This window comes from Megalobrama amblycephala, unplaced genomic scaffold (assembly GCF_018812025.1).
Source record: "Megalobrama amblycephala isolate DHTTF-2021 unplaced genomic scaffold, ASM1881202v1 scaffold391, whole genome shotgun sequence".
In the NCBI taxonomy this organism is placed as follows: Eukaryota; Metazoa; Chordata; class Actinopteri; order Cypriniformes; family Xenocyprididae; genus Megalobrama; species Megalobrama amblycephala.
The window spans coordinates 227,631-240,562 of NW_025953355.1; the positions used below are offsets into that span (position 1 = coordinate 227,631).

Genomic DNA, 12,932 nt, shown 5'->3' on the forward strand with positions numbered 1-12,932 from the left:
GTTCAACGAACTCCTCCACATACCTCTCCAGTGAACGACCAACCTGTAGGAGCCCGATGAGGCGATCGCCGGCCGTCAAGGAAATGGCATGGGAGAAGCTGGAGCCAGGGCAATGAAGGAAATAGCCATCCCTTTCAGTGGAAATCCAGCGGTTTAATGGTCCGTTCTTCTGTTACGGTTGCTGGTGTAGAGATGAGGCAGATACGGATTTCCACAGTAATATAAGGTACGTTTAATAAACATAGGCAGAGTACACCAAACTAACACATAACACAACAGAGAACGGACAATGAGTGAAGGGAGTGAGTGCAATATAAAGGGAGTGCTGATGAGGTGCAGGTGATGAGTGATGATGGGGAGATGACGAGGGAAGTGAGTGCAGGTGTGGAAACAGGAGGATCATGGGAATTAGAGTCCAGGGGAACAAGAGATCTGTGACAGTTATGTGGTTGCATGATATGTGGTCATGAAACAATCAAAGCAATGTTGCCCCAAGCATTTAAAGAACGCTTTTCAAACACAATCTGTGTAATTGATTGTCTTGCAGAAAGCCAAAAACCTGGACCCTAGAAGTGCATCATACAGTCACTACTATACCAACAACACTGTGAAATATTTAGTGGCAGTTTCTCCCTCTGGAGTAAACATGTTTATTTCAGATAGGTACATAAAGGTCCCGGTATACTTCAAACGAAATCGAAGAACGAACTGATGTGACATCATTTCGAACAAAATTAGGCCAAAATCAGGCCAAAGTGAACTTCATAGGGAGCAATGACACTTCCTCTCTCAAGATCCATAAAGGTACTAAAAACATATTTAAATCAGTTCATGTGAGTACAGTGGTTCAATATTAATATTATAAAACGACGAGAATATTTTTGGTGCGCCAGAAAAAACGAAATAACTAATTATTTAGTGACGGCCGATTTCAAAACACTGCTTCAGGAGATGTCATTGCTCCTTATGAAGGCCTCATGGAGCCATTGGATTTCAACTAAAATATGTTAATTTGTGTTCCGAAGATGAACGAAGGTCTTACGGGTGTGAAACGACATGAGGGTGAGTAGTAAATGACAGACTTAACATTCACTGTTTCAGCAGATTCTTCTCAGAGTTATAAAAATATTAAAATTCAGATCCCCAATCCCTGTGTAAAGAGCATAACTCACGAACACAAGAGGAATATTGCCTCTCCACTCAAGCTTAAGCTCTGTTCACACCGCCAGCGAGTTTTTTGCTGACTGTCACTAGTCTCTGTACTGTGAATTCGCTTGTGGGCATTCCTAGTGCTGTCGCTCTAATGTCATTGGTAAAACTAAGAAATCATTCTAATTTGACTAGGAATTAGGTTTAAAATAATTAAAAGTAACATTCTGCTGTTGTAGAGTGTTGTGACTGCAGAGCTCAGTGCATTAAATCATTAACTAGATTAACGATCGATCTATCAACAAATTAAACTCACTCATAGTCAAAAAATACTAAAATGTCATGCGAATTTGACGAATAATCAATTTTCTTGTCCCTAATAATCAACACAATGCAGGGAAACTGTAATATGAACTGCAGCAGTGCTAAACTGCTCATAGCATCATATTAACAACACAAAATGTATGAATCAAACTCACAAGACTGCCGACTGTTTTTTTTTCACGCATAATTTTATTATATGTATGTACAGTCAAATCATATAAAACAGCGAAATCACTCCGGAACTATTCCTGTCTGTCTTGACTGCACTCGAGATGGTGACGTGAGCTCCAGAGAGCCTTCACTACTATTGGTTGTCATTTGCAAAATGCACTCCTCATTTGCATAAAGTTGAAATTTCCTTACTTTTGTTGCGTGTCTCCTGTCACTGGACACACATACAACAGAAATGTTGGTGGGAAATTTAGACTTTTAATCATGAAATTAAACCTGCCAGTAGATGGTGGCATGTGACTGTCTTAATGAGTGAGCCATTGAGTTATTTATTCAAATGATTCATTCAAAAGGCTGAATCAAGAACATTCTGTCGCCAACGGTCACTGTCGCTTTATCACTGTGTGTCGCTGGCGGTGTGAACAGGGCTTTATACCAAAGAATATACACTAACAAGAAGCAACAATAGAACGTTCCATTGCAACACCAGCGCCCAGCTGAGAGCCAGGAGAGAACTAAACATTCAAATCTGCTTACACTTTAGGCCTGTGATATTAAGCTAATTTTATTTTTGACTTCGATTTTGGCTTCCAAGGATCATCTGAAAGACGATATTTGTGGTAAAACTAGCCGCATTTTGTCTAGTACAATTTCCTTCCCTCACTAGTCTCTAGTGCGGTCATCTTGTAAAGTGAGTTATTTACTGTTGATATACAGTTATGAGAAAATTTAGCTTGTAATCTGGCATTTAATTGTTGAGTGTTGACGTTATTGTAACTAAATTAAACAACTAATTAAGCATGTTTAACTAGCATGCATGAACTATCTGTTCATGCACGTCTATATTTACATCTGTCGTCAGATTATACGATCACTTTGATTATACTGATGTCATCTTCTGTTGAGGGAGATTGTTATTCATGTTTTAAGATGTTTGCAGTAAATTGCAAGTATAATGCCGAGTTCAGACTGCACGATTTTCAAAGTAGTTGGGTCACTGTTCTTTTCACACTGCATGACTATCTTAGCCAGCATTCAGTCTCTGCTGTGTTCACACTGAACAATGGATCGGCGACAGAAGGTTTCACACTGCATGACTTTACAATAGGAAGAATCGCCAACAACTCTGTCTGGCACGCAAACTACATTTCACAACCAAACACGCGAGACGTGACAAGGAAACAATGCGATATCACGCGTTCAAGACCGGAGTTCTCACGTGAGACTGGCCCTGCGTCTCAATCAGCTCCGTAGCTCCCTAGGTCGTGAATCAGTATATAATGAAAGTGAATGTGGCTGATACCCTGATCAGTGCCCTGACTACTGAACTAGGGAGCTGATTGAGACACACGGTGGGATTATTATTTAAAATAGTAGCCCGCAAGAAGCTTGAAATACAAATTGCCTGTGCGCTGATTTGCAGCGAAAACAACATAAAGAAAAGAAGAATACGAAGGAGGAAATGTTTGGGGAGATGCGAGGAACAAGGATTGTGTGTTCTGCAATGACAGTTGGAGCTAAATACATAACTTTTCAATGTGCTGCTGTTGCGGATGGTCAAGCAAATGTTTGTGCTTTGGTTCTGTTTGATAGAATTGTAATGTTTATCTGAAATGAAGCCAAGCTTGCTGATATTGTGGTCTATAACTCCTCCCCGAACTCCCCGCTGCACTTTTCACACAGCAGGATTTTGAATCGCCGACAGGTCCAGATATTTAGCATGCCAAATATCTCACGGGTGTCGGCGACTCATCGGCGATTCTCTCAGATCGTGTCTTTGCTCATTCACACTGCATGATTGTCACTCTCGTGAACGAGCACCGATTTGCCTGTGATTTCGGGCATTTGTCTGCGATTTCTCAAAACCAAAATCGGGGCTAAAATCGTGCAGTCTGAACTCGGCTTAAGTGTGAGTTGAAGATTATAGTTAAATGGTTAATCATGGAGCTATAGTATTTCACTTAATGTTTGATTGACAAAATTCGGGAGGAGCAACATTCAAATAATCTGGCTAATCATCACGTCACTTTAGCCAGCTGTTAGCAATTTGTAATCAACATATTTACCCAATTAGCATGAGTGAAAGCATATATATTGTCATGTATCCTGCGCCTGCTGTTTCCTGCTACTCCCCACCTGAGGTCACCGGTTCACCATTGTCACCTTTTCATGGCACACAGGTGGTGCGTTCCAAACGGGATATATCACCCTCCAAAGGACTCTTCGGAGTGAAAATAATCATGGCCGCCATATTGAAGGGTCATTCCAAACCGAAGTGCTCAAAACTGGCCACTTCAAATGGCCCTTCGGAATGAAGGATTTCGAAGGGTACAACTGATGAACACTTCGGGTCCCCATGATCCTTTGCAGAGGGAAGTTATTTGACATAACAGAATGGGTACAGGAGGCTCGGAGTTCGATTTTACCTAGTAATGTATGTATAGTATTTTTCTATACTACTGTACTATTTATACGAGTAAGATTTGCCACATTAATATGGTCAAAACAACATTGTACTTCAACAAAAATACTTTACAGCTCCATTTATCAGTCCATTCAAATGTTTCAAATTCATAGATACAAATATACAATATGGTGCGATAAAAATTAATTAATTAATTAAACAAAGGGCGCAGCTTGCACATCTACTCCTCCTTGATTGTCACGTTAAGATGACACAGAAGTGCGTTCCAAAAAAAAAAAGTTTTTTTGATCCCTTTGAAGCTCTCACTCCGGAGGATAAACCCTTTGAAGGAATTAAGGCATAGGGATGAGTCCTTCCGAATGGAATGCAGGGACAGTCACACATCACTCTGGACTACATTTCCCACAATTCCCCATCTAGGAAAAAATCACACACTGAGTATTGCTGAGTATTGTTTAGCTCTGTGTTTCACCTTGTTTTCGACCTTGTCTCTGTGTTTCTTGCCCTGCCTGTATTTTTGACTTTGGACTGTTTCCTGGATTATGATCGTTTGCTGCCTGCCCTGATATTTGCCTGTGTTTTGGACTACCCTTTGCCTCGTCTCTCCTGATCCTGTTTACTGGTGTTTGACTTCCTGCTTGTGTGACTATGCTCTTTTAATAAAGCTTGCATTTGGATCTACCACCCTGTCGTCTCAATCTCCAACATTACATATATAGACAGAGTCGACTCACCCATATTCCTCGACAGTTTTACAGCATCTGACCCACCCTAAATTCCCAACATGTCCGAAATTAATCTCTTTTTGCATCCAATGAAGAATCTTTCGTCCTCAAGGAATATTTGCTACAATCCTCTGGCCTTACTAGGAGCAATTACACCGGCGTTGATCCCGCAGAGTTATCTCGGGGGGCATCAGCCCAAACAAACGGCCTACTTTCGTCACTGCGGTTGAAACATCAGCGATCTCCTTCCATGTATTTCCCTAGTCCTGCCCATTCTATCATTACTGCCATAAAGAAATGGACAACAAGGCAGTCGAGCACCAAGCTCGAGTCTCGGGGAATACAGGCCTTCCTCCAACATCAGGCCGCCGGAGCAGGCCTTCAGCAAGCCAGAGCCACGCCGTAGCGCAGACTCATTCCCAGCCAGCTCACACTTTCCACTCTATCAGCTGAATCAGGGAAGAGGGGAGAGAACAACCAATGAAGCACAGAACACACTCATTATACACAATAATGAATATTAATATATGAGCACAGAGAAAATGACAACAAACTCCCAAGCACAAAGGAGAAATGCGAAAGAATATTTAATGGGGCTAATAATAGGCTACTTTGATTACGTTTACGAGCACTGCACTCTCAGAATCAGTCTTTTGTTTATTAGAATAATTGTGTCATTGCGTTCAGATAGGCCACACCACTGTATCAGTGTCCAGTTTGCACATACAATTAATTTGAAGAAGACTTACTGAACTATGTGTGCATACACCGTGCTGGTTCATGTTTGGTGCAGGAGAATGTGTGAAATATGTCTATAAAAACTTTAAACATGAATACTTTATTCTGTATGAGCTATGAGCCACGTGGCTAGTGTTGTTAAACACAATGCAAAGCTCTGCGCTGAAACCGATCATATGCGCACTCCGCATGTATAGCATAACAATTGTATTTTTCATGTGTTCGTATTCAAACTTCAGTTCTGACCGCATCGTGGGCAAAAAACAAAACAACACTCGTGCTGCTGTGCTGAGGGAAACATACATACGGCTTGTGTGTCCGAACGCAGAGGTGATGAACAGCGCTTTTGTGATATTTGAATTCTCCATTGTAATGCGATCTCATGCGAACATATTTTCCATTTGTGCTGGTAGCTTACAGCAAAACAAACCGCAGGCACCCAAACTTCTGCTCTGGTCGCGTCGCAGGAAAACACATTGTGTTGTAGCACTGAGGAAACGAACACCAACAATATGTCTCTGAATGACAAGAGACAGAGGCAAGAGAAGTGATACTTCCTCTTGCATAATACCACGATTATAATCTTATGCTACAGCACAGTGATTGGCTTGAATGATCTTTTTCTCATGAATAAATGTAGAAACTGTTGACGTCAGCATGTTCGACCAGCCCATACTTGGAGCCAACCAGGACTCCGGATCTTGCCGGTAGCACACGATGACGTCAGGTTTTGTGATGTTGCTCCGGCTTTGCTTTTCTAAGATAGAAATCACTCTGAAAAATGCAAAAATAACTAATTTTAACTTTTAAATAAAATAAAAATAAATTTTAAATAAAAACTTTTAAATAAAATGAGTGTTTACCTTTAGTGTTTTCAATGATGTGCAGCCTATACATTTCAGTTCACAGCTCAAAAAATTTATTCTTGGGTTTCATGACCCTTTAACTTGAATACAGTTTATTTCCAGGCTTCACGGCACAAGTAATCAATAGGATATTTATGTACCTTCCTAAACTGTCCAAACTGTTCTAAACAGGAATTACTACTAGCTTAGCCATCTCAGCCATTTCATTCCTGCCATCTCTCACCCTACATCTCTTTTGTCTTTGGTGTACAGTTCAACTACAGACTGTAGCGTGAGGCTGCCTTCGCTATCGGCGAAGGCCCAGATGTCCTATTTTCTCCAGCTTCCCTCTTTTTCTAACCACCCTGTTCCTTCCCAGGCTCCAGGGGCCAGCCCGAGTAAGAGGCTGCCTCCGCTAACAGCCTCGGTCCCGGCTTTTCTTCACTGTCCCACAAACAAAACACAATTCACCCTGTCTACTACAACCTGATGCCCATCCCACCAAATGCTACAGCCTTGGAACCAAACTCTGTTGCCAACAACATCAGATCCTCTTAGAAATTCAAGCTGTTGGCACCAGAGGTGCACCCATTCCCAACGCCGGTACCTTATTATTCAGAGCTGATATTTCCATAAACCACTCACTAAAAACTCTCCTTGACACCTCCCAACTACATTCTTCAAGCTGCCTCCCCAAGAACTCTACAATCCATTCCCCATAGGAGCAGCAACTACAGCCACCCAAAAAGGACTCTCCCAGCATCAGATTCAAACACTTGGTTGGTGGTCATCAGAAGCTTTTAAGAACTACATCCAATATAATCGCTTCCATATTAAAGAATCCCAACAAACACTTATCAGCTAGTTTCAGCTCCAGCTTGATCTCTCACGCATACCTACAAGCCACCATATCCAACTCAACTAATACCATAATACCAATAAAATGGAATTTTTCTATCATTGCTGCAGCAGTGATGTCGCCTCGGCTCCCGCAGGAGCTCAGTTCATCTGGCTATTCTCTCCACTGCCGCAGCAGTGCTGTCGCCTTAGCTCCTACAGGAGCTCAGTTCCTCTGGCTAATATCTCCACTGCCGCAGCAGTGATGTCGCCTCGGCTCCTGCAGGAGCTCAGTTCCTCTGGCTATTCTCTCCACTGCCGCAGCAGTGCTGTCGCCTCGGCTCCTGCAGGAGCTCAGATTCTCTGGCTAATATCTCCACTGCCGTAGCAGTGATGTCACCTCGGCTCCCACAGGAGTTCAGATTCTCTGGCTAATATCTCCACTGCTGTAGCAGCGATGTCACCTCGGCTCCCGCAGGAGTTCAGATTCTCTGGCTAATATCTCCACTGCCGCAGCAGCGATGTCACCTCGGCTCCCGCAGGAGTACAGATTCTCTGGCTAATATCTCCACTGCCGCAGCAATGATGTCGCCTCGGCTCCCGCAGGAGCTCAGTTCCTCTGGCTAATATCTCCACTGCCGCAGCAGTGATGTCGCCTCGGCTCTCGCAGGAGCTCAGTTCATCTGGCTATTCTCTCCCACTGCCGCAGCATTGATGTCGCCTCGGATCCCGCAGGAGCTCAGTTCATCTGGCTATTCTCTCCACTGCCGCAGCACTGAAGTCACCTCGGCTCCTGCAGGAGCTCAGTTCCTCTGGCTAATATCTCCACTGCCGCAGCAGTGATGTTGCCTCAGCTCCCGCAGGAGCTCAGTTCATCTGGCTAATATCTCCACTGCCGCAGCAGTGATGTCGCCTCGGCTCCCGCAGGAGCTCAGTTCCTCTGGCTAATATCTCCACTGCCGCAGCAGTGATGTCGCCTCAGCTCTCACAGGAGCTCAGTTCATCTGGCTATTCTCTCCACTACCCCAGCAGTGATGTCGCCTCGGCTCCTACAGGAGCTCAGTTCATCTGGCTAATATCTCCACTGCCGCAGCAGTGATGTCGCCTCGGCTCCTGCAGGAGCTCAGTTCATCTGGCTATTCTCTCCACTGCCGCAGCACTGATGTCGCCTCGGCTCCCGCAGGAGCTCAGTTCCTCTGGCTATTCTCTCCACTGCCGTAGCAGTGATGTCGCCTCGGCTCCCGCAGGAGCTCAGATTCTCTGGCTAATATCTCCACTTCCGCAGCAATGATGTCGCCTCGGCTCCTGCAGGAGCTCAGTTCATCTGGCTAATATCTCCACTGCCGCAGCACTGATGTCACCTCGGCTCCCGCAGGAGCTCAGTTCCTCTGGCTAATATCTCCACTGCCGCAGCAGTGATGTCGCCTCGGCTCCCGCAGGAGCTCAGTTCCTCTGGCTAATATCTCCACTGCCGCAGCAGTGATGTCGCCTCGGCTCCCGCAGGAGCTCAGTTCATCTGGCTATTCTCTCCACTGCCGTAGCAGTGATGTCGCCTCGGCTCCCGCAGGAGCTCATATTCTCTGGCTAATATCTCCACTGCCGCAGCAGTGATGTCGCCTCGGCTCCTGCAGGAGCTCAGTTCATCTGGCTAATATCTCCACTGCCGCAGCAGTGATGTCGCCTCGGCTCCTGCAGGAGCTCAGTTCATCTGGCTATTCTCTCCACTGCCGCAGCACTGATGTCGCCTCGGCTCCCGCAGGAGCTCAGTTCCTCTGGCTATTCTCTCCACTGCCGTAGCAGTGATGTCGCCTCGGCTCCCGCAGGAGCTCAGATTCTCTGGCTAATATCTCCACTTCCGCAGCAATGATGTCGCCTCGGCTCCTGCAGGAGCTCAGTTCATCTGGCTAATATCTCCACTGCCGCAGCACTGATGTCACCTCGGCTCCCGCAGGAGCTCAGTTCCTCTGGCTAATATCTCCACTGCCGCAGCACTGATGTCGCCTCGGCTCCCGCAGGAGCTCAGTTCCTCTGGCTAATATTTCCACTGCCGCAGCAGTGATGTCGCCTCGGCTCCCGCAGGAGCTCAGTTCATCTGGCTATTCTCTCCACTGCCGTAGCAGTGATGTCGCCTCGGCTCCCGCAGGAGCTCAGATTCTCTGGCTAATATCTCCACTGCCGCAGCAGTGATGTCGCCTCGGCTCCTGCAGGAGCTCAGTTCATCTGGCTATTCTCTCCACTGGCGCAGCAGTGATGTCGCCTCGGCTCCTGCAGGAGCTCAGTTCATCTGGCTATTCTCTCCACTGCCGTAGCAGTGATGTTGCCTCGGCTCCTGCAGAAGCTCAGATTCTCTGGCTAATATCTCCACTGCCGTAGCAGTGATGTCGCCTCGGCTCCCGCAGGAGCTCAGTTCATCTGAGCTCCAATATCTCCACTGCTGCCCTGTCTAAACTCGCCTTCACTGCCGCAGCAGTGTTTTCATTAAATATGATGAGAACTTTCCCGGCCCTTCAAACTAACCCACCAAACAGCACAATCAGCCTACACAGTGCAATTTTTGGGGGTCATCAGTAATTTTTCCGGCTGCTGTCCTGCATTGGTTTGCAATTTTTGGGGATTTATATTCACTTATATCAAAAAGTTTTGGGTTTGAGCCAAATCCTCGGACAGCACGCCAAATACGCATACTACTTCACATACTATTTACTATCTGATTATTTGTAAGTGTGAAACCATGAATTGCGAGTAATATTCCACATTACATGTATTATGGTTTGTTATGTTGGACTGTTAAATAATTGGATCTGAAGCCTGTATTATTTACTTATTGCAAATGTTATTTATCTTTGTACAGACCACACACAAATGCTTCAGTAAAATCATCAAAGGAAAGAACTGCAGTTGACTGAGCTCCTGGGATCTGACCGGACCACCAGGGTTAGTGTTTCCTTTCCAACAGTTCTAGAGATAAAATTCAAAAGTCCAAATCCTACAATCCTGTTATTTCTTTCTCTTCTGATCATCTCATCACTTCTCACTGTGTGAATCTGAATCATGAGATTTACAGATGAGATTCATCTGTGATTCTGCAGATGGAGTAAATCAGCTCAATCTCTCTAAACAACTCAATCATATTTTCTGTTTAAAGATTAAAACAGATGAATATGTTCTTTGGTATTAACTATAAATCATTAGAGCTGCAGTTCAATGTGAAAAAAAAACTCATAAAGTGTTAATAAATGAAACGTTCATTAACATAATGAATGATGCTCAATGCTTCTTTTCTTTCATTACAGTCATGAGAGCATGTTCAGAGGTGAGAGAGACACTTCAGTAAAACAAATCAATCTGTCCTGATTTACACATTTAAAACAATATTTTATGTTTGTTTGTGAAACAGACATTTTCTTTTCTTACTCTTGACCTCCAGTGAGAAGAATATTAACATTATATTAGACATTTCAGAGACCAACTTTCATCCAGATAATCCAGTGATCCGGAATCTTCTAATGGAAAGAAATGGTCTTTCATCCATCTCCAGATCTGAATAAAGATCTGGAGATGATGAAAGAGCAGCTGGTCTCTGGTTGTTCAGCAGGTCTCAGTTCTGCTAACCATTCCTCTAGTCTAGAGGAAACTGTGGGAAATGAGGAAGAGATCCTCGATTTGGAAGTTTTTATTTGGTCCTGAAGTTCTGAAGTGCATCATGATTCTGTTCACACATGGAGATGAACTGGAGGATCTGGAACAGGCATTGATGAACATCTAAAACTGATCTTTCAAGATCCAACAACAAGATCAAGAGTAAATCAGACATTCAGGTACAAGAACTACTCCAGAAGATCGAAGGAATGATGATGGGAAATGGTGGGAGATTTATCATGGAATGAATGAAGAGGAGCAACAACAAGTTAATAGTCAGTTGTAGGTTGTTTTATTGTTATGTTGTAAATGACAATAATAGAAACATGGCAGTTTGTTCACTAAGTGTAAGTCACTAGTTTGTCACACTGACCTTAAGGGATCCATACAGTCTGTTTTAACAGTGATTTGATCGTTCTGTTGTAGTTTCAGGAGAAGTTTCAGATTTTCCAAGCAGACACTAAGCAACCACCAAACCGTCCTGCCACTTATTGTGGCTGTAAGGAAACTACTTTGTTCCTCAGCACATAAAGATGAACTACTTATTGGATTTCAGACTGTGGTGATGTGGTTTCTCCACTGCGTGGATCTTCATGTGTATCTTCAGGTGATTTTTAAAAGAGAAACTTTTTCCACACTGATCACACGTGTGCGGCTTCTCTCTGCTATGGATCCTCTCGTGTGTTTTCAGAGATGATGAATCACTGAATCTCTTGTCACAGTATGAACAATTGTAAGGTTTCTCTCCAGTGTGGATCCTCTCGTGTGTTTTCAGAGATGATGAACGACTGAATTTTTTGTCACAGTGTGAACACTTGTAAGGTTTTTCTCCAGTGTGGATCTTCTCATGTGCTTTCAGATATGATGAACAACTGAATCTCTTGTCACAGTGTGAACACTTGTAAGGTTTTTCTCCAGTGTGGATCCTCTCATGTGTTTTCAGATGTGCTAACTGACCGAATCTCTTGTCACACTGTGAACACTTGTGAGGTTTCTCTCCAGTATGGATCCTCTCATGTGTTTTCAGATCTGATGACACACTGAATCTCTTGTCACAGTGTGAACACTTGTAAGGTTTTTCTCCAGTGTGAATTCTCTCATGACGTTTTAATTGGTTTGCTGTAATAAAAGTCTTCTCACACTCAAAGCACATGTACTCTCTCACACCAGTGTGTATTTTCCTCATGTTCTTGTAAACTACACAGCTGTGAAAAACTCTTTCCACACACAGAACATGAATGTGGCTTCTCCTTTGTATGAACTCTCTGGTGTTTCTTCAGGTTTGATGCCCAGAGAAACGTTTTGCCGCATTCATTACATGCGAACCGCTTCTCTCTGGTATGAACTCCACTGTGAATCTCAAGACTTTGTTTTGTTGTAAAACTCTTCCCACATTGATCACATGTGTGTGGCTTCTCTCCACTGTGGATCATCATGTGTTCTTTAAGGCTTCTCTCCTTGATGATTGACTTTTTGTGAGAAACTCTTCCCACATTGATCACATGTGAACGGCTTCTCTCCAGTGTGAACTTTCATGTGATTCTTAAGATTTCCTCTTTGTGTGAATCTCTTTCCACACTGATCACATGTGAACGGCTTCTCTCCTGTATGAACTCTCATGTGAATCTTAAGATGTTGTTTGGTTGAGAAACTCTTTTCACACTGAGTGCAGGTTGTAGATTTCTTGTCTCTTTTCTTTAGAAATGTCTTTTTAGTCTTTGAGCGACTCGAAGGTTTTTCTCCAGGTTTGTCATGATGTTCCTCGTCCACTTCACTCAGTTCTTCACTCTCCTCCTTCACTTCCATCAGCTCTGAAATTACAATAAAAAAAGTTAATTTTCAGTATATTAAAGTAATTCAAAATGAGGATTATGAAGTGAAAGAACATAAAAGTGAACCTTCATGTACTGAAGTAGACAACTGCTATGAAATATTCTGATCACTTTGATGCCTTTTTATATATTTATTATATGTCCCTGAAACAATTATTATATTTAAAACATTATAGACAAATCACCTGTTTCTGTAGTGAGAACTATTAAATATGTTGATGAATCACAATTATTGTCATATTTTGAC

General features: G+C 43.4%; 1 pseudogene; it reads right to left on the reverse strand.

Annotated features, from left to right (window-relative positions):
* Positions 1–11,053: 11,053 nt before the first annotated feature.
* LOC125261328 lies at positions 11,054–12,518 on the reverse strand (annotated as a pseudogene).
* Positions 12,519–12,932: the final 414 nt, after the last annotated feature.